The sequence below is a fragment of the Mauremys reevesii genome, linkage group 3 (genome assembly GCF_016161935.1).
Source record: "Mauremys reevesii isolate NIE-2019 linkage group 3, ASM1616193v1, whole genome shotgun sequence".
NCBI classification, from domain to species: Eukaryota; Metazoa; Chordata; order Testudines; family Geoemydidae; genus Mauremys; species Mauremys reevesii.
Window position 1 is genome coordinate 82259695 of NC_052625.1, and position 26435 is coordinate 82286129.

Here is a 26435-nt window from a genome sequence, read left to right on the forward strand (position 1 = left end):
CTGGGCACATCATAGGTGAATGGAAGGAAGGCTCAGCAGCAGAATTGGAACAGGGCTCTTTTCACAGGTGGTGGTAGTGGGTAGGGCTGCACAATGGGAGGTTTGGTCCGACACGATGGGGTTGGGTGCTTGTAGGAGGGGGCTGTTGCAATGACAAGTATAGTCTTCTGTATTTTAATGTACTTTGAGGATGTGGGGTCTCATCCCTGGTTATCAAAATGTCAAACATCTTCACTAAAAATATATATTCACCCTGAAGACAGGTGTCCTTGCTCAAGGCAGGTACACTTTTGATTTTCTTCATCCTAAAGTCTCTATGTAAACAGGAGAGTCCAACCCCCCCAATCAGCAAATAATTTGAATCCAGATCCTAACTTTGCAACTCAGCTCCATCTCCACTTGTAACCACGTCAGCCCACTCTCTTGGATGCTAGGGAGAAAATTCATCTTTCCATCTGGCCCTGTTCATCTCATTATTGAATGCATGTTGATTGTAAGATATTTTACCCTCTGCAGAAAAAAATCGCATCGTATGTCTCATGGAAATGGTCTCATTTACAAAGAGGAAGAAATGGCCACAACTGCTAATAGTGCCCTGGACTCATAGACTCATAGACTTTAAGGTCAGTGACTCTATCATGCAAAGTGCTCGCTACCTTTCTGCTTTGCTCTCTTTTATGGGACTACTTTGGAGACTTATCCACTGTGAGGGTGTTAGCGCCCCAGCCTTCTGCACCTCCTCTCTCCTCTATGTTGTTTAAATCATCTCATCTGTAAACAAACAGCTCCTAGTCTATTTTTGTGATAGTGCCTCATGAGAAATGTCAGACTAATAGTCCTGGATCCAGATGTCCTCTTTAGTCACAGAACAGGTACAGCATGGACAGCAGCAACGCAAACTTTCCCAAATCACACCCCTAGGACGCTGCCAACCTGACCTGGAAGGACTGACCACTTCTTAGGCCATGTCCACACTAGAGAGCTTACAGCGGCATGGCTGTACCAATGCAGCTGTGCTGCTGTAAGGTCTGCCGGGTAACCGCTCAATGCTGATGGGTGAGAACTTGCCTGTCCAGCATCCACTTAATTAAATCACCTCCAACGAGCAGCGGTACCTATGTCAGCAGGAGAGGCTCTTTTGCCAACATAGCGCTGTCCATATCAGCGCTTCTGTTGGTGTAACTTACGTCACTCAGGAGGGTGGGTTTTTTCGCATCCCTGAACAACATAAATTAATCCAACAAAAGTGCTAGTATAGATATAGCCCGAATGTGAGAAGGAAGTTGGCTCTCCAGGCCCATTCTTTTCTTGACTGCTCTGCTGAAACTGCCTACAGGAGTGTAGATGGCTGTGGTGGTTGTGATAAGGACTCAAGTCTGTTAAAACTACCCTCTCATTTCACATGGGGTGTCAAACACTGGCTGGTCACTCCATCAATGCCAGCTTGAAACCTGAGCTTCCATGTTTGGTTTGTGGTCAAAAATCTCTATAGCTGGAACAGATCATGTCTTCAACCCGTTCTCCTCTCTCAAGCATGGGCTTGATGCAGGAATTTCTGGGTAAAATTCTATGGCTAGTGTTTATATAGGAGGTCAGACTAGATGATCATAATAGTCTCTTTTGGCCTTAAAATTCATGAATCTATATAGGAAAGTGATCATATGTTAGAGCAGCGCGACCCCCTTCTGAAAACAAAAATTACTACATGACCCCATGTGAGGCTGAAGCCAAAGCCTGAGACACGCTGCCCCGGACTGGGGAGGGCTGAAGCCAAAGCTCGAGTTTGAGAACTGCTGCATTAGAATATCCTGCCTTAGGAAATGTCTCAATGAGAATCTTACTTATTTCTCCCTTTCATTTAAAATCTATTTTTTTCCTCCTCTTACTTCAAGATTTATTTAATCTCTTTCTCTGAGCTTTATCTAATTAAAACAAAAAATGCTTTATTCATGTGAGTGTTCTGTGAACACTCAGAAAAAATGCTGAATGTACCAAAAGCACAGAACACTTTTTGTATATGTGGGGTTTTTATTTGGTTGGGGTTTTTTGCTACTCAGCAAAGCTTTTTTTCTTTAATCAGATAGACAAAATAGTCAGATTTTCTTAAGAGAACAAAACAATTAAATAAATACCTTTTTTATTGGTCAAAAAAAAATGTTTGTTGCACATTGCAAAATGCAGCATCCAGGGGTTCAGTAACAGATAACACTCATGCCGAGTTCAGCCTTCTGCCACACACAGACCCACAGGACCACAGCCGTACCCCGGGCCCCGCACAGACCACATTACACCCCAGCCACCCCCATCTGAGCAGAAGTCTTGCAGCAAAAAAGCCAATAAAAAGGAGCAAATCAATCCTTCAAAGTAGAGGAAACAGGACACAACACACACAACAGACCACACCACAAAACAACCAACACAAAAACATTCAAATGCAAAACCACCACAAAGTCCAGTCAATCACCAGTCCAAAGTCAAACCCAAAGTCCCCCAAGTCCCTCAAAGTCTCAGTCTGCAGAGGTGCCACCCCAGAGTTCAAGTTCAAAGTTTATCTGCAGGGTTTGGGGGCCCAGCCAGGGTGGACATCACCTGCCAGGGCTGGGGTGCTCCGCCTCCGTGGAGTTCTGCCTCAAGTCTGCAGTCTTTCTGCACTCTCTCCCCTCCACTGGCTCCTCCCCACCAGCTCCTCCTCCACCGCCCGCTCCCGTCCCACACCCCCCCCCACTGCTCACCGTTCCATGGGCTGCTCCAACGTGCTGCAGTGCTGCTCCGCTCTGCCAGCTGCTTGGTGATAGATCTGGCTGCTCTCCAGACTCTCCCAACACTGCTCTCACTCAGCAGTGATCTCAGTAGCTCAGCAAGTGATTTCAGTAGCTTTCTTTTTTCATTTCAGAGTAGGAGAACCCCACTGCACATGGCCCACGTGCCATTCAGGCAAGCTCTAGATGGACTCTCAGCAACCTCCTCTAGGACTGCTCTTAACTCTGGAGAGAGGGAGGGAGGGAAGGGTGGAGAGGAGCCAGTCCAGGGCTGGTGCCATCAGGTACAGGTACACACACCCCCCATCAGCCCCTTCTCCAGCCTCTCTTTTGGACTGGTTTCATACCTAGCAAGTCTTATATACTATTTAGTGTGTCATTTAGTTCATAGTGTCAAGTCAGTCAGTTCCTCATTCACATTATTCATATAAAATTAGCTTTTTTTCCTTTTTCCCCCAATAACACCAAAAACAAAATTTGGGGGGTGAAAAACAGTGTGAAACCAACCATCTGTGTGTTATTATAAGTGGAGTGGGTTTACCAATGCAAATGCACATTCCTAAAATTCCTTTGCCCACTCCTCATAATGTACCACCAAATGTCAGGGTAGATCTCATCCTGACTCTGCTTACACAAACAAATGCCTCTCTAACGTGTCACTGCACAGTGCCCAGCTCAGTGAGGCTGTGATCCTTGAATTAAAAGAACTTTAAGGTGACAAAGTCAAGCCCTCAAAAGTAAAAAAAAAATCCTTAATTAAGGTTGCATGTGCAACCTTGGGCACATGCATTATAATACAGTCTCTAATTACATCATCACATGCTATTTTTTCTCCCACAGGACCCCTGCCTCCTTCAGTGCACAGGATGGATGATACTCATTTAATAAGCAGCTTCAATATTTTGTTATCCTCAGTGGTCAATGTTTGGCCCCAGATCTTATTTACTGCACACTATTCCAACCCTGCTCCTCCTGGGCTTTTCTATGGTGCTCATTATCGTAGCACCTGAATGCTTCACAAACCTTCATGAATTTATCTGCACAGCACTCTTGTGAGATCTCATGGCCACGGGGGCCCACAGAGGGAAGTGAAAGAGAGATAGGAAACAGAAATTAAAAAACATAGAGAATCAAGAGGCAACATGTGAAGAAAAGGAGAGGATTCAAATGAATCCCTGAGATCAGATACAGGAAGTGTCCTTTCCTCTGATGTGCAGCTGACATGGGATTCTCAGTGAAAGATAAAGTCACGCATATGAACATAAACTAGAGAACTGGAGGAGGAAATCCCCAAATCACCGAGGCTGAGAAAATCTGTCCCCCTGTGGAATGAGGGACTGATGCTGGGACAGGGCATGACAGACCCAGGGATCTCTGCAGGAATAGCACAGATTCTGCAGCACTTCCAGATCTTAACATCCCTGACTTCAGAACTGAACGATATTCAGAATGCTAATCCTAGATCTAAAAAGGACAAGTTAACCTCTGGGGAAAGATCAGAAATCAAAAGACATAACTTCACTACAAGTCCCTAAGCAGAACCTCCCCATTACTAGAGTCTCTGCATATGGAAAACAAAGCAGAGCCCTCTAACATACAGAATCAGTGATCACCATCTGGAAGAAGAAAATGGGAGGCTGGAAACCCAGAACTTGATGATTGTGTAATTTAGGTGACAGAGTGGAGATTGAAAAGCACAGACATATTTGGCTGACTCCCTTGTTCAAGACGGCAGGGATAGTGGCAGTGACTGCCTTGCACTATATTAGTAAAAGACTTTTCATCAAAAAGTGAGGGAGTAAAGTACAGTCTAACTCTGGGAGAAAGGAAAGAGGCAGCAGGGAGAGCATCTCAGCTCCACACTATGATGTCATCCTATCAGATTCAGCACAAAGCCCAGCACTGTGAAGTCAGCACTGAGGTCAGCACGGCACCAGGGTGGGGGTGAAGCCTGGTTTGCCTTTCAGATGGGACTCAGCAGTTCAGCAGAGTGGCTGAGTGCACAGTCTATGGCCAGAGACACACAGGGAAAGCCAGGGGGAGAGAGAGAGAGAGAGAGAGAGAGAGGAAATAAAAAAACTATGAAGAAGAGATTTAATATGCATCATGCGCCACCCATGGAGGCTCGGTATTATTATAGACCTTCTTAACACTGAAGGGGGTGCATGTGTATATATTCATGGGTGCTCTTCCGCAAACGATTGTGAAACAGCATTCCAGAAACTTAACCAGGGTAACAGCCTGACTTTCATTACTCCACGATAGCCCATGAGCTAGATATTCACAATGTCTAACGAATTACAAATGCCGAGATCTTTGGGACAACATGAGTCGTATAAAGTGCATCTGACATAGTGCTGGCCAAACTTTGGTCACACCATTTATAAGAAGCAAAATCAAGGCTATTGACAAGGATTTGCTAGACCTCTTGGTGTCAGTGGAAGAAGCATCCACTTGGTTGGAGAATTTGACCAAAAGCTGCCCAGAAGATACTACTTTCTGGCACAGGAAGGCCGGGGGCGGGCGGGGGGGTGGGGGTGGGGGAAGAGGTATGTATCAGGGTAGTAAGGAATTGAGATCAGTGAACATTTGTTCTGTGCTGTGTCCCTTTAAGTCTTGGGACTTTTAGAGCAGGTGAACTCCTAGGGAAGGCAGAGCTAGGTGTTGGGAGCCAGGAAGATGTCCCAGGGGAATAGTTAAGATTTGGGGAAAACCCAGGCTGCTGTTTCTTTAAGGACCTGGGACCAGAAGTCTTGCAGAGTGGCTGGGGCAAGGCTCCCTTCTCTCGTCCAATTGGGATAAGTTTTGGGAAGAAGTCTGTCTAGGGCCAGCTGAAGGAGAAGCTGTCTGAGACTCTACAGCTGGCCTAAATAACTCCATCTCCAAGGAGGAGAGGAGAGCTGGACACTGGAACAGAGAGCAAATTCCAGGGGAGAAGACGACTCCAACCAGGTAGGATTGGGAATGATGAAATTTGTAGTCTGAGGAGTTTAGAAAGGAGGGTGTTACTGGAAGAGGAAAAGCCTTTGTGGCGTTTTTAAGGAGTCCAAGAAAAGAAACTGAGGCAGGAGGTTGCTTGGCTAGAAGGGAGCACTACAGGGAAGGCATACACCTTTATAGGACTACTGTAATACAAATACTAGAGAGGTGGTTGATTTTTGTTGTTTTTAATTGCAACACTGAAAATTTCAAAGTGGTTTCCATTTTTTCAAGGGTCAGAACTAACCTACTTTTTTTCTTAATGATTCACTACATTTTTTTAAAATAAAAAACTTTTAATGGAACTGTTTCAATAGCAGTTCAGACATTGTTTTCAATAACAATTCTAAAGTGTGAGGGAGGGAATGTGAAAAACATTGAAAAAGACAACAGTTCCCGTTTCCCTTCCCTCCGGAATAAGTTTCCTTTTTGAAACTTTTCCTAACACCAATCTTTAATAAATAATAAGAGGGCTGTCTGTCTGGAATATAAATATTCCTTGATCCTTCTGTACCATGGGAAACTTTTGCTCTGTTACAGATTTTTGTTATTTTGGTATTTTTGGTATTTTTGTTTCTGTGTTATACTTTTGTATGTGGTGCAGTTAGTGACTATCTGAGTGATAACGGGATGTGGTTATTTTCTGGCTTATTGACATTCTAATCTCTTCTCTTTGTTCTGGAGGCATGATCCTGGGGCTTCATGACACCAATTTATATATTAAATATATGGCTGTCCAACATCTTGACAGATGAAAGAGCCGTGACAAAGTCGGTCCGTTGGTGGTGCTTACCAATGGTGTGGGAAAAGAGCCTGAAGCGTGAGCGGCAAACCTTCCCACAGTGGCTACCGGTCCGCTCACCAGATGGAAGTTGAAGAACAGTCTGCTTCCTGGCTCGCCTGCAGGCCTCAGCCTGGGCTCTCTGATGGCTCTTCGTGGTGACTGTGCCAGCCTTAACTCAGCTTCTCCAAACTGAGCAATTGTGGGCCGGATTTTCCCAGTTGTCAGTGGGAACGCTGAATTTCTTGGGGCCTGTCCTTGCTTCACGTCGTCGCTATATCAGAGCTTTGGCCTTCCTCTGTGTCGCTGGCAGTTCTTAAGTTGGAAAGTTTGAAACTTAGAAAATAAGCTACTTGGTTCCAAATGACTAAATTACAGCATGACTCAGTGTCATGGCTGGGTCACTGTGCCCCAGAGCTGAAGCACCAAATCATTGAAATAGTGTGGACTGGTACAAAATGGCATATTGAACTGAACAAAGGCCTGGATCAATGAAGCCATTAACAAAGCAACCTTCTGGGGAGCAGAGACGACATAGAGGCTATGTGATGATGCCCAGGAGTCTTTTTTGTTTGTTTTTTCTTTAAGAACAAGCTATATGGCACAAAATCTGTAATGCACAGAACAGTGATGTATTAAAAAGGTCTTTACAGCAACCCTATAATTGAATTTCCAGGAACAAAAGAACTCTTCTCTCTTTCCCTCTCCCTCTCCCGCCAACACTCATTTTATCTGATCCACTGACAATGTCAACTAATCGCTTCCTTGGAGGCAATGCTATTAGTGGCACCATCAGACCTGATATACTTGCCCCCTCTTACTTGATCGTTTTGATGTAAAGCCTCTTCCAGACCCCAGAGAGACTGCCTCTCTCCACTTCTTCTCCCATCATACACCGAAAGTGTGCTGGAGAACATTTCTTGTACAGTGACAACTGCAAGGCTCCAGAGTGGGAACAGCACAATCATACTGCAAGTGAGACTTTATTGGAAAGTCATAAATTATCCTCCCCCCCCCCAATTTTATGTGAGTGGCTGATATTGTACGTAATGAATTGTGTGAGCACACAAAGATTTCTTGACATAGAGACTCTGTTGCTATTATGAATTCACCATGTTGAGTATTGTAGGGCTCCAATGTTTGCAAGGCAATCCCCACCCCACCAAAAACCCCAAACCTAATTGCCCCCAGACTTCTAAGAGCCGTTGACATGGCAAGAAGATCATAATGGATATTGTGATGGGTTGGACCCCTTGGGAAGCAACCTGATGTGCTGAGATACCACTGAGTCTACCTGTTCTGCCAGCATGGGCCCTCTTTAACCTGTCTTGCTGATCCAGGCTATTAAAGCCTCCTCTAACACACACACAGGCAGGGCTACACCCAACTGCAGATCAGCTCTGGGAAGACAGCTTAGGGGACTGCTTCAGCACTCAGATGTCCACCTTCCTTGGAGTGCAGACCCAAAGGTATATTATGAAATCCGCCTCCTCCCTCAATGTGGAGGAAGGTATGCACAAGCTTCCCCCTGCCCCAGTTAGAAATTACAGAAACTGGGTTATATTATAAACAACATTTTATTAACTACAAAAGGCAGATTTTAAGTGGTAAAAGGGGTAGCAAACAGAACAAAGCAGATTACTAAGCAAATTAAACCAAACACGCAAACTAAGGTAGTTTCACTAAAGAAATTGGTTACAAATAGTATTTCTCACCCTAGATATTGTTGCAGGCAGATTACAGAAAGTCTTGAAAGGCAGCTGCACTGGTCTCCCTCTTGAGACCTCAGGTATTATTATTACTCACGAGCTAGATACCCTTCCAGCTTGGGTTCAATCATTCTCCCCTAAGTTCAGTTCTTGGTTCCTGGTCTTTTTCAGTGTCTCTTAGGGTGGGAAGGCAGAGGAGAACCACGATGATGTCACTTCCCTGCCTTATATAGCTCTTGTGTAGGGCGAGAACCCTTGGTCTTCTAGTGGAAAACCACTGGTATTCCAAAAGGGGAGAAGGGGGATCCAGTACCAGGTGACTCAGATCTCTGTCTCTGCATGACTGTGGCAGCCATTGCTCGTAGGCTGTGTCCAGCGTCCACAGGAAGACTAAGCTCTTTCACAGTCCATTGTCTCTGCTAATGGCCCATTAGCCCTGTCTGGCTTTTCCCTTGTACGTGAAGCACTGTTTGGGGATGACACCCAAAGTAACACATTTGAAATACAGATACATAGTTCATATTCCTAACTTCAGATACAGAAATGATACAGGCATACAAACTGAATAATCACATTCAGTACATCATAACCTTTCCAATGATATCTCACATGAGCCATCTTGAATAAAGTACATTTCAGTTATGTCATATTCATATCATAAACATATTTTCATAAGGAATATGGAATGTCACAGATATTTTCTTTCCCATAGATTTCCAATTGTAATTTAGTTACCTCAATTCATTCTCTCTCTCTCTCTCGCTCGCTCTCACACACACACACGCATATATTCTCTGTCTGTCTGTCTCCCACACCATGAGAGTGAAGAATAAATTGGGGTGAGTCCAATTACTGGAAACTTAATTAAAATAACTTTAAAATGACTTAAGCACTTATCCAACAAGTGATTTTTGGTGACAGCTGTCTTGTGCATGGACAATTTATTAGTTAGTTAAGCCAACACTGTTTTTTTTAATATAAACAGATTAATTAATCAGCAGTTAACTCTTTTGACCAGCTCTGTTTTTAATTATTGCTGCTATCATTAAGCATAACAGCTTCTTTCCCAGGATTATTATACCAGTTGCCAGTACTAAATTCTATGTGTAAAGGTTTAAAGCAGTGTTCATAATAACCTCTGATTGCCACATGCTCATCACTTTCTAAATCACTCATGCCTCTTGGCCTGAAATGTTCCATGTGTCATCACTGCTTGGGGGTGAATTGTTCTAGAAAAGCTGGAACGAAATATTGTGTGTCATTTTTGCATTATTGTGGAGTGAGGAGGGGGGAGAATGCTCTTCTCCTCTATAAAAACAAAACCTAAGCACGCTTTTGTATGGAACTACAGCAAACTTGGCTTAAGTCTGAAACATGCCATGGCCACACCGTTAACACAGGCCCAACACTTGTGCTTGACTTGAAATTATCTAGGTTTGATTTAACAAATTACAGGCTGTGCACTAGAATATTTCCTTAAGTCTACAGATACCCGGCAGTGATGGAGACAGTCCAATTGCTCCAGTTCCTGGTGGTCTTACAATCATCTTCACGCCCTTTTGCTAGCATGGGGCTGCCATTACTTGACCTAAATCTTACGTGAGCTGTGCCACAGGGAGGGACGAGAGTGATAGACCATCATCAACCTAAAGGAGGGCAATATAGTCAGCCTTAGTGATAAGTGGGGAGAGAGATAAAGCTAGGAGAAGATAAGTCTAATGGAATCCACAGAGTCCATGGACAACAGCCAGAGACCCACTTGAGGCTGGGAAAGAGAGAGAAAAAAAGCATGAGAGGCAACCTGGTTGTACCTTTTAAAGCTAGCCCTAGAAAAGCCCTTGGGACAATGGAAAATAAGAGTACGGGGAAGTTATTCAAAGGGAGGGATAGGCCCTTAAGTTATGCTTCCAAAATAGCTGAGGTATACATGCAACTCCGGATTGTGCATTTGCATTCAACCAGTAGAGCATCTAATAGGCCATGGGCACACTTAAATACACAATGTGTGGGCATGCAGCAGGTATCTGTAGGCATAAACTAGGTGTGCACAAAAATGCGTGTAACCACATGTGCCTAATTTTGAGTAATTTGCCATGTGGATATTTGAAAGTTAAGGATTCTTTGAAAGATATAAAAAGTCTGAAATGCCCACCAGTGGTTGAAAATGTAATCCTCTCATTAGAGTTAACAATAAAGATAGTCCCATGGAGTCCCAGGAAAGGAAAACAGGAAGTGCAGATGAGTTATTATAGAACAAGCTAGTAAGAAGAAGCAAGTGGAAGCAGCACTCAGTGGCTCAGTCAAATTTAATTAAGTCTTGATGGACAAAATAGAATAGTAAATGAACTGGTCCCACACGGATGATCTTGGCTCTTAGACATGCTAGCAGCCGTAGAAGAGAATAAGTTAAACATCAGAAGACCCAGGTGGAGTCAAGCAAGCCTCCGGAATCCCTTGATGAAGCTGAAGCAACAAATTTCCACTGGTACTTACAGCAGTCTTAAAAATGTCAGATTTCCACAGCAAGGACTGGATGGTGGTGTTTATCCGGGAAGAAAAGAGCACAGAATATTGCTTTTTGTAGATTTGAGTCAGCACAGACGGGAAATGCAGCGCATGCTTTCATCTGCAATGTGCTTTCTGTAAAGGGCAAGTAAACCCTATCTCTTTCTGCCTTGTAAAACTCAGGATGAACTCTACAGTATGTGCACCAGCTTCTGCTCTGTTGCATTAGCATAAATGTGGAGCAGCTCCACTGATGTAAATGGAGTTATTCCAAATTTACACTGGTGTGACTGAGAGCAGAGTTTGCTTCTTCTTGTCCGTATTTTCTGTCAACTAGAATCTCTCTCTCACTGTCATGCAACTCACACTGAGAGTTTGACCCCATATGGATAATGAGGGAGCACCTGGCTAGAAAAGTTATTGTAAATTGTACTAATTGCCCTCTATCGTGTTGCCCCCCTGTCCTTTTACTTCATAACCTAGTACCTATAGTTTTTAAAAGCCTCTGTTAGGCAAAATGACACCTGCTGCTGATCTCCATTGATCTTCCTCCCTCCTGCCATATTAAGGGCCTGATCCTGGTCTCAAATCACTGTAAATGAGGAGTAACTCCATTATAGTCAATAGGGTTACATTTGTATAAGTGAGAACCAAATCGGGCCCTAAACTATCCCTTCTTCAAACAGTCCTGTCAATCACTCTGTGTCAATTCCATGCAAGAGGGTGGGATGGACAGATAGAAATATGGGATTTGCCATAGCAGAGCAGACCACTAACCAGTGAAATCCAAATTCTTTTCTCCCGCTGTGACCCATACCTGGCTCTTGGATGAAGGTGAACACTGCCTCCCTTCCGCAACAAGTCATCCTCCTTGGTTATGTACCTTGCCAGTTTTGCATTATGTGAGGGAGAAAATTCTCCTCCTCAAGCCCTGCAGGAGCTCAGCTCACGCTTTGGGAAAAAGGCAGATCTTGTCTGTACAGGCATATTTACATATGCTACTAGTGGCCATAAAACTTTAAACACCTTTTAAAATCTAGCTCTATTCAGTCAGCAGCAGAACAGACAGTTTTAAAAGAGAGCTTTAAAAACCATGACTGTTATTCTTGGCAATAACATAAAATGTCGGTGGCTAGGCATCCACATTTGGGTTTAACCCAGCAGCCAGCTTGCATTCAACATATTAACACTGAACTCCGAAGCAAACCAAACAGCAGCTAGGCTGGCTGACAAAACAGCTGGAGGGGACAATAAGGTGGAAATGCCGAGTGCCCCTCAGCATACTCACTGTTCTATTTGCCACTGCTGGGCCCACAGCAGAGCGGATGTAGGGCCCAATCCTGCAAACACTTACTATTGAGCACTGTGCTCACTGTTAATAGGGCGGTGAGAAATGCACTCGATATTAAGTGATTGAGGACTGGGCCTTTAATTAGGGCCTGATTTTGATCTTAGTTACCGCACTGCAAAGCAGAATAGTAACTGTTGAAGTCAATGGGATTACATTGGTGTGAGATCAGAATCAGGTCCTTAGTGATAATGGTCCCTCGTGCTAGATGACTGGTTTTTCGGTGTGTGTCTCCTCCATATTGTTGTAAAGCCAAGACTTGAGCCATGTTCCATGTGGGTCACAGGCTGGTACTCGGTGAACCAAAAAGGAAGCCTCTCCCTCACCAAACCAGTAGGGGCTCAGCTAAGGTTTTCTCAGCTGAACACTGTCACTGTTTTACCTCAGTTATTGCAGTGGTTTTAAACCTGTGTACCACATTTCCTGAAGGTGGAATTCTTCTAGCTCTTTTTTGATCCAAATACCATTCATTACACATGCCCATTAGCACAGATGCCACAATATGCTGCACAGTTATTCAATCCCGTGGGCCAAACTGGGCTGTACCTTCCCTGAATTCATACCTGATATAAGCCAGTGCAACTCCCCTGGGAGTCTCCAAGTCAAACTGAGCAGTGAGGTACATGGTGCAAGTCACCTGTTGGATGTACGTGGATTGTAAAACAGGTCTAAATAATACAGTGGTGCCCCTGATTTGGCATTGAGTTAATGTACAAAATCAATGTGATTTCCATGCCAGAGTGTGGATGTAAGAGAGCAGTAGGAAAAGGATCTAACAGGTGGGTGCAAACTCCTACCCCCAACATGCTCACTTCTTTACTCCTACTCTTAATTGCTTTTTCTGCTAATCCCATCCCCACCTCCTTTTGATACCAGTTATGCTCATTTTGCACACACATGAAGACCAAATTGATGCAAGTTCCTACCTAAGGTTTAATTATAATCCTGTGCTGTTGTAACCACCTGGTGTCTGTCATGTCCTACTTCGATTGTAGGGACCATCTCTCGGTTATATGTGTGTACAGTGCCTGGCGTCAGTGGCGGCTCCAGGCACCAGCGCTCCAAGTGCGTGCCTGGGGCAGCAAGCCACGGGGGGGGCCCTGCCAGTCCCTGCAAGTGCGGCAGTCAGGCTGCCTTCGGCGGCATGCCTGTGGGAGGTCCGCCGGTCCCACGGATTTGGTGGCAATTCGGCGGCAGGTACGCCAAAGCAGCAGGACTGGCGGACCTCCCGCCTGCATGCCGCCAAATCTGCGGGACTGGGGACCTCCCACAGGCAAGCCACCGAAGGCAGCCTGCCTGCCGTGCTTGGGACAGCAAAAAAGCTAGAGCCGCCCCTGCCTGGTGTAATGGGGCCTCGATCCCTGTGGGCCTGTAAGCACTACCACAGTAGATAATATTCCATTTCCTACACTTGCTTGACCAAATTAACTAGTATTTACATCATCATGGAATTTGATCAATGGGTTGAACACTGTGATTGAAATAGAGTACAACTGCAATATTTTGGATTCTTGGGCACATGAATAATCCAGGTTAGACACGGATTACCAGGGCCTGTCAGTACCGTAAAGGTCTCGTAAGTGCATATTTTTGAGGCATAACAAATCTTTTCCTTTTTAACAGGCTTACTCCTTGGCCTGGTAGCTGTAGACATAACCATTGACATAAAGCTGCCGCTGGCAGACTCCTTCGCTTTAACAGTTTAATTCTTTCAGCAGGTCTGATCATCACCAGACAACAGTTTTCATTCCTTTGTCAAGTATCTGTTTAAATGGATTTCACTAACCATGAAAGGTCTGGTATGATTGTGGTTGAAGAGATTATTTTAACGTTTATTCTTTTGTAGGTATCTTATTTTATTATTGTGGTCTTGTCGTAATAATATTCAATCACAAATGGGGTGAATTGACCTTGGTTTCGCTTGTCTCTCAATACGCAAGACTTGTTTCCCTCACATCAATTATATTAAATATGGGTAGGTTTTGATTTTTTTAAATGTCTTATCATTTGTATTGCAGTCATACCTAGGAGCCCCAGTCACAGACCAGGACCCCATTATGTTGGGCATCATACAGACACAGAACAGAAAGATGGTCTTTGCCCCAATGAGCACACTTATATAACACTCTTAATCTTCAAATTTAAATTATTTTGTATACCTAGAACTGAGTAAATAATGGCGGGGCGGGGGGAGGAAGGAAACAACCTGTTTTGTGAATTTTTGCTTGAATTTGTAAATGAAAATACTTTGGCTATAGTCATACCATCTGCCCTGATCACCTACAAGTCTATTCCTACTACTGATTCGCTCAACAACCTAAGAGAAGCTCGTAAGGTTGTTCAAATGGCTTCCAGGAGGTGTGCTCAAGAATTTTAGCTTGGTCTCTGCGACAGCATCCAACAGGCGGCTGACACAGGTGACAGTAGACAGTTGTATGAGGGCATTAGAAAGGCCATTGGGCCGATAAAGAACAAGACAGCTCCACTGAAAGATCTGGATGGCAACTGATAAAGGGAAGCAACTGGAGACTTTTTATATGCTCATCCAGTCCTGGAACAGAAACAATATGATGCACTTTCTCTGTACAATCACAACTAAGTATCCCGGCTTGCATTTGGAGTAAAGATTTTGCTAAGATATTTGTCAGTTAAATTCAAGTCAATAAATCCGAGGAATTAATTATCTGCTCCTAAATATTTTATAAGCAGAAAATTGGGATGAATTAATGTAATCAATTATTCATTGTGAATTATTCTGTTTAACCCATAACTCTCTTGTGAGGTCATTAAGTAAATGCTATTATCCCCATTTTCATAGACTTTTTTTAAGGCCAGTAGGGACTATTATAATAATTTAGTCTGACCTCCTGCATAACACGGGTCAAAGAAACTCATCCAGTAATTTCTGCAGCAAGCCCATAATTTCTGTTTAAGATACACCATATCTTTCAGGAAGAGTTGCATTCCTGATTTGAAGACTGTAAGTGATAGAGAATCCATCACATTCCTAGGCAAATTATCCCAGTGGTTAGTTACCTTCACTGCTGATTTTTTCCCCTTGTTTCTAATCTGAATTTGTCTAGTTCCAGTTTCCAGCCATTGGATTTCATCTCTTTTTCTGAAATTTCTTCCCCATGTAGGTACTTGTAGACTGTGATCCAATAATCTTTAACCTTCTCTTGGATAAACTAAATACGTTGAGCTTCTTAAATCTCTCAATATAACATATAGTTTTTCAGGCCTCAAATAATTCTTTCTCTTCTGAACTCTTTCCAATTTTTCAACATATTTTTTTGAAGAGTGGAATTCCTCACACTTTCTAAATATTATAGATGACAATGTCCTAACTTAAAAAGTGTTGCATCCAAAAAGTCTTATGATTAGACTGTTTTTTGGGTGTGTTTCATCCATTTATGTGTGTGGGGGGGAGAGGTGTTAGAACCAGGATTATTACAGCTCAGGAATTAATTTACTGCCTTGTACTTGAGCTGCTAGATCCTACCGCTCTCATTTTGGGGTACACAGAAATAATGGACAAAGTCAGGATTCAATAAAGTAAAAAGAAGAAAGACCAAAAATCATCTTTGGGATTGTTGCAGGATTGCTTCCTTTTGAAAAGCACAAAGTGTTTATTGTATATGTATTTGCCAAGTTGGAAAATTATGGACCATAATGATTTGAGTTGCAAACTATTTGGAGTCAAGAACTGAGTAAATGCCCATAAAGTTAAAGTTCTAAATTCAAAAGCAATTGGCCCCAACAGGCTATTATGAGAAGGAGACATCCACTCTTCAGTTTTTGCATTTGCATATTTCATATTTGTCTGCAAACTCAGTTAACAGGAGGCAGCATTCTCTATAGGTCAGAGCAAGAGAATCAAAAGGAAGAAGTACTGAATTCTATTCCTAGATTTCATATTTGTTTCACTGTGACTTTAGGCAATTTACATAACTTTTCTCCCTGCCTGTTTCCCTGTCTGTAAAACTGGGATAACATGGTGCATTTGAGTGTCTTAGATGAAAGGCGACCGATATAATTATAATTATTAAAACTCCGATACTCCCCTTTTAAGTGTTGTTTGATTTATCAGTTTCCCCATAACAATTGTGTCCAAGACTGTGGTGAATAAGAGCAGAGACCTACTTGTTCCTTTCCATCCATAACACAATTTACCTTCAGAACTTAATCTGATTTGAATTTTATTTTTGCAACCCTAATAGAAGCATTGCAGGATCCCATAGTAACTGCACCGAAGTGATTTCAGTTATGTAAGAAGAAATGAAACTTCAGAAGCCCGGGTCAGCAGAGGACTTGGACTAATTATGGAAGACAGAACCCACATTGTTACACAATTGTTTTGGAGCAGAAGCAGATCCTTTGTGCCTGAGAGACTGGTGTCATCTTTGCCACATCACTCACACATGTTTCAAAATTTTCTTTAAAACATAAACTTAAAAAAAAATCCCTCCACTTTTCTAAACCTAACCAACTTCTCTGCCAAAAAAGGCATAAACACTCCCATGTGCACACGCAAAAAAACACACGCACAGCACAACAGGAACAAAAACCCCACATAGTCAAACTGCAAGAACACGATTATTGAAAAAATTTCCATTCCCCCTCACAATGGGTTGTTGGCTAATCTCAAACACAAACCGATTAAAACTGTATCGTCATCCAAAGTTTGCTTATGTTAGCATTGCTTAACTGTACCAGTTTAGTTGAAAGTTCATACCACTTACTCAGCACTCTCTGTAAAATAATCCTCAAGTTCTTTTTACATAGATTCCACCTTAACCTAAACCTGGGCTCCCTTGTTCAGGTATGTCAAATGACCTCCATTAGGAACTCATGTGTAAATGTATCATTTAGCTCGTTTAAATTCTTCATGGCACCTCTTGTCTTCTCTCAAGCCCAGTCTAGTAAACGGTTCCTCGTAGGTAAACTTGTTAATTCTAGTCATCCCATTCCATACAATAACTGCTTTAAAAGATTGTTATAAAGTTTGCAAGGTCAGGAGCTCAGAAGTTAGGATATGCCGGAATTAAACGTTTCCTTTGGGCATATGCTTTATGCTACAGTCTTTAATTACATGATCATATAGAATCAGACCCTTTACACCAGTGTAACTCCATTGACTTCATTGGAATTTAGGGTGACCAGACAGCAAGTGTGAAAAGTTGGGATGGGGGTGGGAGGTAATAGGAGCTTATATAAGAAAAAGACCCCAAAATTGGGACTGTTCCTATAAAATCAGGACATCTGGTCACCCTATTGGAACTAGTCCTGATTTACAGCAGCACAAGTGAGATCAGAATCAGGTCCATTCCGTTCCATGTTTCTAATCTGAGCCCATTCATTGTCTTTGTTGAGCCAGGTGCCTCAGTCTTAATCACTCTATTTTAGTTTTATCTGTAAATTTACTGATCTTACACATTATTAATATGTCAAGATCATATCAGTTACAAATAACTGTTCCACTATAGGTCCCTATGGGATTTTATTCCCCACCAACTTCCACAAAATATATAGATCAGTGGTTCCCAAACTTTGGGTCGTGACCCCACATGGGCTCGCACTATCAGCAGATGGGGTCAGGGTGATCCCTTCTTTGCAGAGGATACCATTTTGCTCTGCAGCATATGACCTCATATGTACAATGTATGCGAGGTCACAACGCATAGAGGATGCCATTTTACGCTACAAACTGGCATTCTCCGCACAGCATGACCTCGCATGCACCATATGTACAAGATCACACTGTGCAGAGGACACCATTTTGTAGAGCAAAATGGCATCCTCCATGTGGTATGACCTCACATGTATGGAGTGTGCAAGGTCACATTGTGGAGAGGATGATATTTTGCTCTTCAAAATGGCATTCACCATGTTGTCTGGGGTCCCAGCAGGAAAGACTTCATTAAAATAGGGTCATGCTGGCAGAAAGTTTGGGAACCCCTGATATACACCTTTAACTCCAACATCTTTCTACCTATTAACTGATTCTTTACCCATCTTTATAATTTAGCTAAGTCTTATTTAGAGATTTAATTCAATAACTCACCGAATGAAAATTTGTCAAAGTTTTCTAAAATTAAGATATGTTAAAACATTTGTGTCTCATTCTCCATTCATTTACCTTGGAGACACTCAGAGTAACTCCACTGAAATCAGGGGATTTACACTGGTGAAAAATCTGTCAGTCTAGATTTTTATAAGGTCACCCATCACTGTGGTATTTGAATTTCTTTCATTTTTTATGAGAGGAGAATGAAGTCCAATAATTGTCTTGTCTCTACTAAATCAACAGTTATTTCATAAAAAAGATAACCACGTTTGTCTGACATGATTTACCTTTCAAAGAACTATACTGATTCATGCCTATTCTTTCAAAAAGTACAATTTTTATTTCAATTCTTTGATCCCTAATCTCGCATCTCAGCTGTGGTTGTAATTAGCTGGCATTTGTTCACCTTTATCTTGTTTGAGTGACTGTTTATCACTGATTCAGTAATCTCAGTACTCTCAACCTGTCCTCATTAGTACCCATGAACACACTCTTGAAAGATGTGCTGCTAATCCTTTTCCTTAACAAATACAGCACTGGTTCTTTTGCCACTTTCTTTTCAAGAACCAAGAGTTTCTTACTTTGGTATCCCGTTTATTGACCCATCCAATCTTTTTTTGATTTCTCCCTTTTTATTTTACATCAATATTCCTTGCTACTTGTGTTCCATTTTTTCTGGGAAAGGTAGCGTGTCACAGCTAAATACAAGGGGGAACAGATTCTTAAACATCAGAGTTAACACATGTTGCAAGGGCCCATTCAAAATGAAGTGAGCCCTGGGTACTAGGGTGGCTCCCCAATATGCCAACCACTTCATGGGCCACCTTGCGGAAGAATTTCTGGAAAAATGCACCACAAAACCAATTATATACTTGCAATAATATTAATGACCAGTGTGTTGCCAGTGTACATTTGACACCTTACATGACACCTTTTAGATACATATTATGACAACAGTGAGTTGATCAGGCCACCAGAGGCTCACTGCTAAATACGGGGGAGCTCTTTCCCCTCTGGCACTGGGGTGCTCTTAGGCTCACCCTCTCTATGGTTCCTTTCAAGGAGGGCCTGCAGCATGGCTTCCCCATAAAGATTTTAATGAAGGATAGGACCTGGGTGACCAGCCTCCAGCCAATGGCCTGGTTTTTTTCAGAGGGGTTCCTGTGTGCAATGCTGCCTACAATTTCCTCCTAAGTGAAGATTTATACCTACAATCCACAATCAAATTCCTTTTGGTATCCACTGCACTCTTTCTCTCTATTTCTTTTTCTGCCACTTGCTATCGACATAGTCCTGGTGCTATTTGTCCCACTTTTTATCCTTTCCTGTATGCCTACATTTAGATTGACATTAATGCTGTTCAGTGGGTGCAAGGGAGAGAGACTATATAATATGCAGGGAATGGTGTTTATAAAAAGAAAATGATTTGGTACAGGGGCTCAGTAAGCCAGAATATATTTTACAGACAAATAGCACAAGTGCTGGTGTACTGCAATATCACATGGAGAGTGGAATTCATGGCTTTGCATAAATTAGTGCAGTGCTTCGACAGCGAGATTGATGAAATCATCACTCTCACCTTACAGAAGAAATGGCTCACACAAATGCTTTTAAATCTCTTGTCATTGCCAGGTTCTCATTTTTTCCCCTCAGGAACTCAAAAGCTCAGGATGAAAATACTCAGAGAATCCCTCCAACTTCATAGTTTCTGTCTGGCATCTATATTTCATTATGAAGGTAGGGAGGCATGTGCTCTGTATGCCCTGCCATCTATTTTTTAATATCCTGAGGGCAACATTTCTTGTAGTGATTAGAGAGTGGGGTTTCTTGTTCATCTTTTAAAATTATTATTGAGCTGGCCTCAAAAAGGTGGTAGGCATTTTACAGAGAAATAAAAACAAGGTCCTTTGACTTGAGCTGACAGTCTAAAGTCCCAATCCTGTGCACACTTAGTAATGCACAGATTTTTCATGTGTGTAAAGTTATGCAACAGGACCAGTGGCGTGTGTAAAGATACATTGGTGTAAATGTATGCAGATTAGCGTACATATCATTATAGCAATCAGCTACAACAGAGTGTGCATTAGGTTAGAGGTGTGATTCTTGTACGGTTGAATGACTAAGAGCCTACAGATGCTCACCGTGGAGTGGCTTATTATTATTCCAGTATGTGTTTTTGTTTGCTCTTTACACAACAAAACAGTGTGGAGAACCCACGTGGGCACAGTTGGGTCCCCCAAAAATGGTGTTTACTAAATGCAGTATACTGCACCTCCAAATTATCTGAATCCTTCTTTGTGCTAGGAGACAAGGAAGGGATTTGGATAATGCAGAGGGTCAGATAATAGACCACAGAGGAGGCCACCCTGCTGCTCAGTGGCTTCTGTGGGCTGCAGAGGGCTCCCTGCATTCTTCAGGGTCGGTGACACCCAATCCCTGCAGGCACAAGGTGCAAGGAAGCCTGTGGTACTGGTGGGGCAAAGCAGAAGCCTGACTGTGGGTCTCTGCACTGTGCCACCAGGAATGCAGCCTCCCCCTCAACCCCCCGGCCCCTTGCATCTGCCATAATCAAGATGGCAGGAGCGGCAGCACAGGGAGCCCTCTGCAGCCCTGCTGTCATGGGACTGAGTGTTCAGGGCCATGATACCGGAGTTGGCTGCAGAGAGCTCCCTCCCTGCACTGTCACTTCTGCTCTCTCAATTAGCCAAATTAAATCCATTCTCTCCACCCCTCTGCCCCCCATGCTATTCAGATAATCAGGAGTATACTGTGTAAACAAACATGCAACTCCAGCTACCTATGGGTTGTGGCTGAGAATGGTTTCTTGTGGCTTCTAAATCAGAGAACCTGGTGAGCACCACTAGAGGGATCACAAACTATTAAAAAAAAAAGGGATACTGCCCTGTTGCTGTGGCTCATCACTTCTGTAATTCAATTTTAAAACTAAATTATTTTGTGGGACTTTAAGCAAAGTATCCTGTCACTGTGAAAAGTAGTTCCAAGAAAATGGCTGAATCGTGGTTTCACCACCAGCCCTGAGCAAGGTGCAGTACATTGGTACCCTATCCCTGGAACAGACTGGGAAGAAACTTGTGACTTGAGGAATGTTTACTCAGCAAAGAAAAACCCGTGGCTAATCCATGCCAGCCAACTCGGGCTCATGGGGCTGTTTCATTGCTGTGTAGACTTCCAGGCTCATGCTGGAGTCTGGACTCTAGGACCCTGCTTTCCTTTATCAAAATGAAATCTGGAGTATTTAATAGTTCCCAGCTTAGCTTTTGCAATAGCAAATGAATTAGAAATGGCTGAAATGGCAGCTTGGCAGTTTAAAACTATCACTGTCTCCTTCAGCCCTTCACTTTCTGTCCTCTCCTCATCATCTTCCCACCGACTCTGTTCATACTCATACCTACCACAACTTCATCACCCTACCAATGCTTTTGTCACTTGCATATTATCATACAGTGCAATTTGATGAGTAGGTAACACCTGTCCATTATTGGGAACTAGCATATGGCTGTGACTTCACCCAAAAGGCCCCAACTGACTAAGCAGAACGTAGCTATTCAAAAGCAGTTCCCAAACTCTGTTATTTTTAGAGCTGGGATTTATTTATTTTTTAATAAAAAGGTTTTGTCATAACAATCCTAAGGAAATGAGCATTTCCATTCAAAAAATATTTGGGAAATTTTGTTTTTTGATAAACAATTTCATTTTATTTTGGCAGGGTAAAACCTCACTTTCATTTATTTACTCTTTTTCCACTGGAAAAAAAGTGAGGAAAAAGTTATATGTGTTTGTTCTCAACTGAAGCAAAATTAAATTGAAATTTGTCAACCAGGTCCAATTATTTATTTAGCCCCTTAACTCTGTTGTCTCTTTCGGGCCAAGGAGTTAGCCAATATTTGGGGCCTTACAGTGTGTTTAATGGGTAGGAGAAATGGATTACAAATCAGGTTGTGATGGGGCGTCTGCCCCACACTAGCCCATAAAGGATTAATAGAGCCCTAGGGAGGCTGTGCAACAGACAGCCAATGGGAGAGGACCCTAGGGAGGCTGTGCAGGATACAGTCAATTGGAGAGTGCTACAAGGAGCAGCCAGTCAGGGCCGGGCAGGCCCATCTAAGGCCTGGTCTACACTAGGCGTTTAAACCGGTTTTAGGAGCGTAAAACTGATTTAACGCCACACCCGTCCACACTGAGAGGCCCTTTATATCGGTATAAAGGGCTCTTTAAACCGGTTTCTGTACTCCTCCCTAACGAGAGGAGTAGCGCTAGTATCGGAATTACCATATCGGATTAGGGTTAGTGTGGCTGCAGATCGACGGTATTGGCCTCCGGCCGGTATCCCACAGTGCACCACTGACCGCTCTGGACAGCAATCTGAACTCGGATGCAGTGGCCAGATAGACAGGAAAAGCCCTGCGAACTTTTGAATATTTCCTGTTTGCCTAGCGTGGAGCTCAGATCAGCACGTGTGGCGATGCAGTTAAAAATCAAAATAAAGAAAGAGCTCCCGCATGGACCATGCGGATGTGATCGCTGTAAGGGCAGGCAAATCTGTTCTATCAGCGCTCCGTTACAGAAGACGAAATTCAAAATCATTTTTAAAAAATCTCCAGACAGACGCCATAGCAGGGGCTCAGCGCACTGCTGCGTGACAAACGTAACGGAAAGCCCAAGAATCAAATGGACGCTCATGGACTGGAGGACTCAAGCTATCCCACAGTTCCTGCAGTCTCCGAAAAGTATTTGCATTTTTGGCTGAGCTCCAAATGCTTCTAGGGTCAAACACGGTGTCCGCGGTGGGTCAGGGCATAGCTCGGCAATTTACGCACCCCCCCCCACCCCCAGAAGTGAAAGGGAAAACAATCCTCTCTTGACTCTTTAACATGTCACCCTATCTTTAGTGAATGCTGCAGATAGACCCGATGCTGCAGCACTCAACACCAACATCCTTGCTCCCCCCCGCCATGGGTGGCTGATGGTGCAATACGACTGGTATCCGTCCTCGTCATCAGCCTATTGGCACATGGGGCAGTGCAAAAGGACTGGTAACCATGCAGACTAGCATCGGTGAGGTCTATCAAGGGTGCCTGGCCCTAATTTTTCCTGGTAGATGGTACAGTATGGCTGATAACCATCATCGTCATAGCAACAGGGGGCTGAGCTCTGTCAGCCCCCACCCTTCATGTGTAAAAAAAAGATTCAATTGCCCCTGGACTAGCAGAGGGATGCTGGGCTCCTCTGCTCCACACTCCTTACTGTCATGTCTGGACGATCATAGCAGCTGGAGGCTGCCTTCCACTCATTTCTCACTAACAAGTCAGTGTGTCTTATTCCTGCATTCTTTATTACTTCATCACACAAGTGGGGGGACAATGCTACAGTAGCCCAGGAAGTCTGGGGGAAGAACGGAATCAACAGGTGGGGTTGTTGCAGGAGCACCCCCTGTGAATAGCATACAGCTCATAATTTCTGCAGGATCTGACACAGAGCAGCTGTGCTCTCTGATACAGTGGTTCTCTAGTACACTTGCCCATATTCTAGGCAGGACTGATTCTATTTTTAGATACCAAAAAGGAGGAATTGACTCTGGGAGTCATTCCCAATTTTGGCTTTTGCGCCCCTGGCTAAGAGCAGCCAGGGGCACTTATGACAGCAGCAAATGGTGCAAAACGACTGGTAGCCATGCTCATCTTTTTACCAATTTATGGATTGGTAGATGGTGCAGTATGGCTGGTAACCATCTCTGCTGTCATGCAAAAGCAAAAGCATGTTGCTGTGTAGCGCTGCTGAATCGCCTCTGTCAGCGGCATCTAGTACACATACGGTGACAGTCACAAAAGGCAAAACAGGTTCCATGATTGCCATGCTATGGCATCTGCCAGGGCAATCCAGGGAAAAAAGGCGCGAAATGCTTGTCTGCCGTTGCTTTCCCAGAGGAAGGAGTGACTGACGACATTTACCCAGAACCACCCGCGACAATGATTTTTGCCCCATCAGGCACTGGGATCTCAACCTGGAAATTCCAAGGGGCGGGGGAGGCTGCGGGAACTATGGGATAGCTACGGAATAGCTACCCACAGTGCAACGCTCCAGAAGTCGATGCTAGCCTCGGACCGTGGACGCACACCACCGATTTAATGTGTTTAGTGTGGCCGCGTGCACTCGATTTTATACAATCTGTTTTACAAAACCGGTTTATGCAAATTCGGAATAGTCCCGTAGTGTAGACGTACCCTAAGAAGAGCTACAGGGCAGAGCAAGTCAGTCAGTCCCTGGAGCTTGGGGAGGTAGGAGGACTGGCTGTCTTACAGGCAGAGGGCAGCTAGCACCTTGGATAGAGCTGTGCTGGGCAGGATCAGGGGAGCAAAGGTAAGCTCCTGGCTGACTGCTGACATGCTGGGGCCTGAGACAAGGGGGGAGAAGGCGCTGGGGCTACAGGGAAGTAGACTGTGGGGTTGGAGGGGACGTAGCACATGGCTGCCATCTTCAGGGTCCCTGGACTGGGACCTGGATTAGTGGGCGGGCCTGGGTCCCTCCCCTCCCCCCAGCACTTGCCATCGAGGAAGTGGCTGAACAGTGGACTGCCGTTCCCCTGGAAGCGGGGGAAACAGAGTGTGACACAGCTGGAGGGCTGCGTCCTGAAGAGGACGCTATATCCTTTGGGACGACATACTTCCTAGAACAGAGGTGACAGTGGGTGAGACACCACCAGCAGAGGGCGCAGCATTAATTCACTGGACAGCCGCAGTGGTGAGTCGTGCCCCATCACACAGGTATTTCTCTGATGCAATCCTGTTTGTTTACAAAGAATGTACACAAAGTCCTGTATCCCTGAACACAGTAGGAATCAAACGAGAGGTAGCAGTTTCCTTGCTCACAATTCCAAGTCTTCTTTTCCAGCCAGAACTCTGCCTCAAAACCCCTCTTGCTTGGATTTCTCTCAGGGCTGTGCTTCTCTTGCTGTCTCATTCTGCTTCCTTTTCTGCTGGCTTTGTATATCTGAGCCACATACACACAGCTGCAATCCAATCAATCCCCCTGTTTCTGCTCTCACTAAAAAAAGGGCATTTAATTACTCCCTCATTTAAGTTTAACAGAAGGCTGCTAGCACACCCGCCAGCATAACAATATACACTGCTCCTTACAACAGGCAATATGGATAACAAACTCCTACCTAAAAAGCTGAACCTAAGGATTTGATCCTAAGTGATCCTCAGCACCTGTCAGGATCAGGCTCAAAAGGCACAAGTAGATACAATACAGCATAATACAAACAAAACAGACTCAGAATAGGTGGATGATCAGTATGAGCCCAACCCTGTGAGGAGCTGAGTGCCCTCTGCTCCCATTGACTTCAGCTGCTCGCCACCTTACAGGGGTTTGGCCCTATAGATGCATTGCTTCACAGAAGAGATGGGGTTTGAGAAGATTCTGGAGTAGAATAAGGCATTAGCTTGGTGAATAATAGTAGGGCGGGTGGCTATTCCAACGTATGGGGTGGCATAACAGATGGCACCATGTCTGGAGTGGGTAGAGGACTCAAGGGATGCTGCCAGTAGAGGAGTATGGAAAGAAGTTTGGTGGAGATGGAGCAGGTGTAGGCAGGAGCAGAGTCAAGGAGACCTGTGAAATTAAGTGGAGGTTTGAACTCTGTGTAAAACAAGAGAGGAAGTCAGCATGGAAGGTCCAGGGTGCAGGAGGGGAAGGAAGGGTTAGAGTGCCTGGAAAGGAAGCTCTCTGTATCTCAGTGCATCTGTGTCAGCGATCACATTGTTTGTAAAAGCATATGCTATGGGGATGAGTTTTGAGGACTGGCTAGTGTTTTAAACTGCTACCTATGGCCCTGTCTTTTAATCACTCTGGGGAATTTACGGATGGATTCGTGTGCCTGTGGTCACAGGAATTCCATTAGCAGCCCTTCATGGAGAGAGGAACAATAGAAATGGCAGTAGTAGGAGCAGGGGCAGATGCAGATACAGAAACAGTAGCAATCCATGCTGCAGCAGCAGGAGGAAAAGAGGTGGAGATGGCTGCAGCAGAATGAGGAGCTGCTATAGCTGAAAAGAGCAGTAGCAGTCGAGAGAATTTTCCCCCACTCTGAATGCACAAAACGATGTTAATGCTAAGGTTTGAATTTTAATTGTGTGATGGTTGGGAAATGCAGAGGTGAACTTCCCACAATAGCCCTTGTGCCTCCTCTCCCCCACCCTCATGTTCAACCTCTGGGAAGCATGTCTCCTCCCTGAAAACTAAATGCCCATCATGTGTGAAGTCTTTT

General features: G+C 43.9%; 1 long non-coding RNA gene across 1 annotated transcript; it reads left to right on the forward strand.

The window, feature by feature from the left end:
- The first annotated feature begins 4713 nt into the window (after positions 1 to 4713).
- LOC120401754 lies at positions 4714 to 7836 on the forward strand. Its single transcript, XR_005596713.1, has 3 exons — positions 4714 to 4992; positions 5495 to 5711; positions 6423 to 7836. It is a non-coding gene; the product is annotated as an uncharacterized LOC120401754 (long non-coding RNA).
- The last annotated feature ends 18599 nt before the right edge of the window (positions 7837 to 26435 follow it).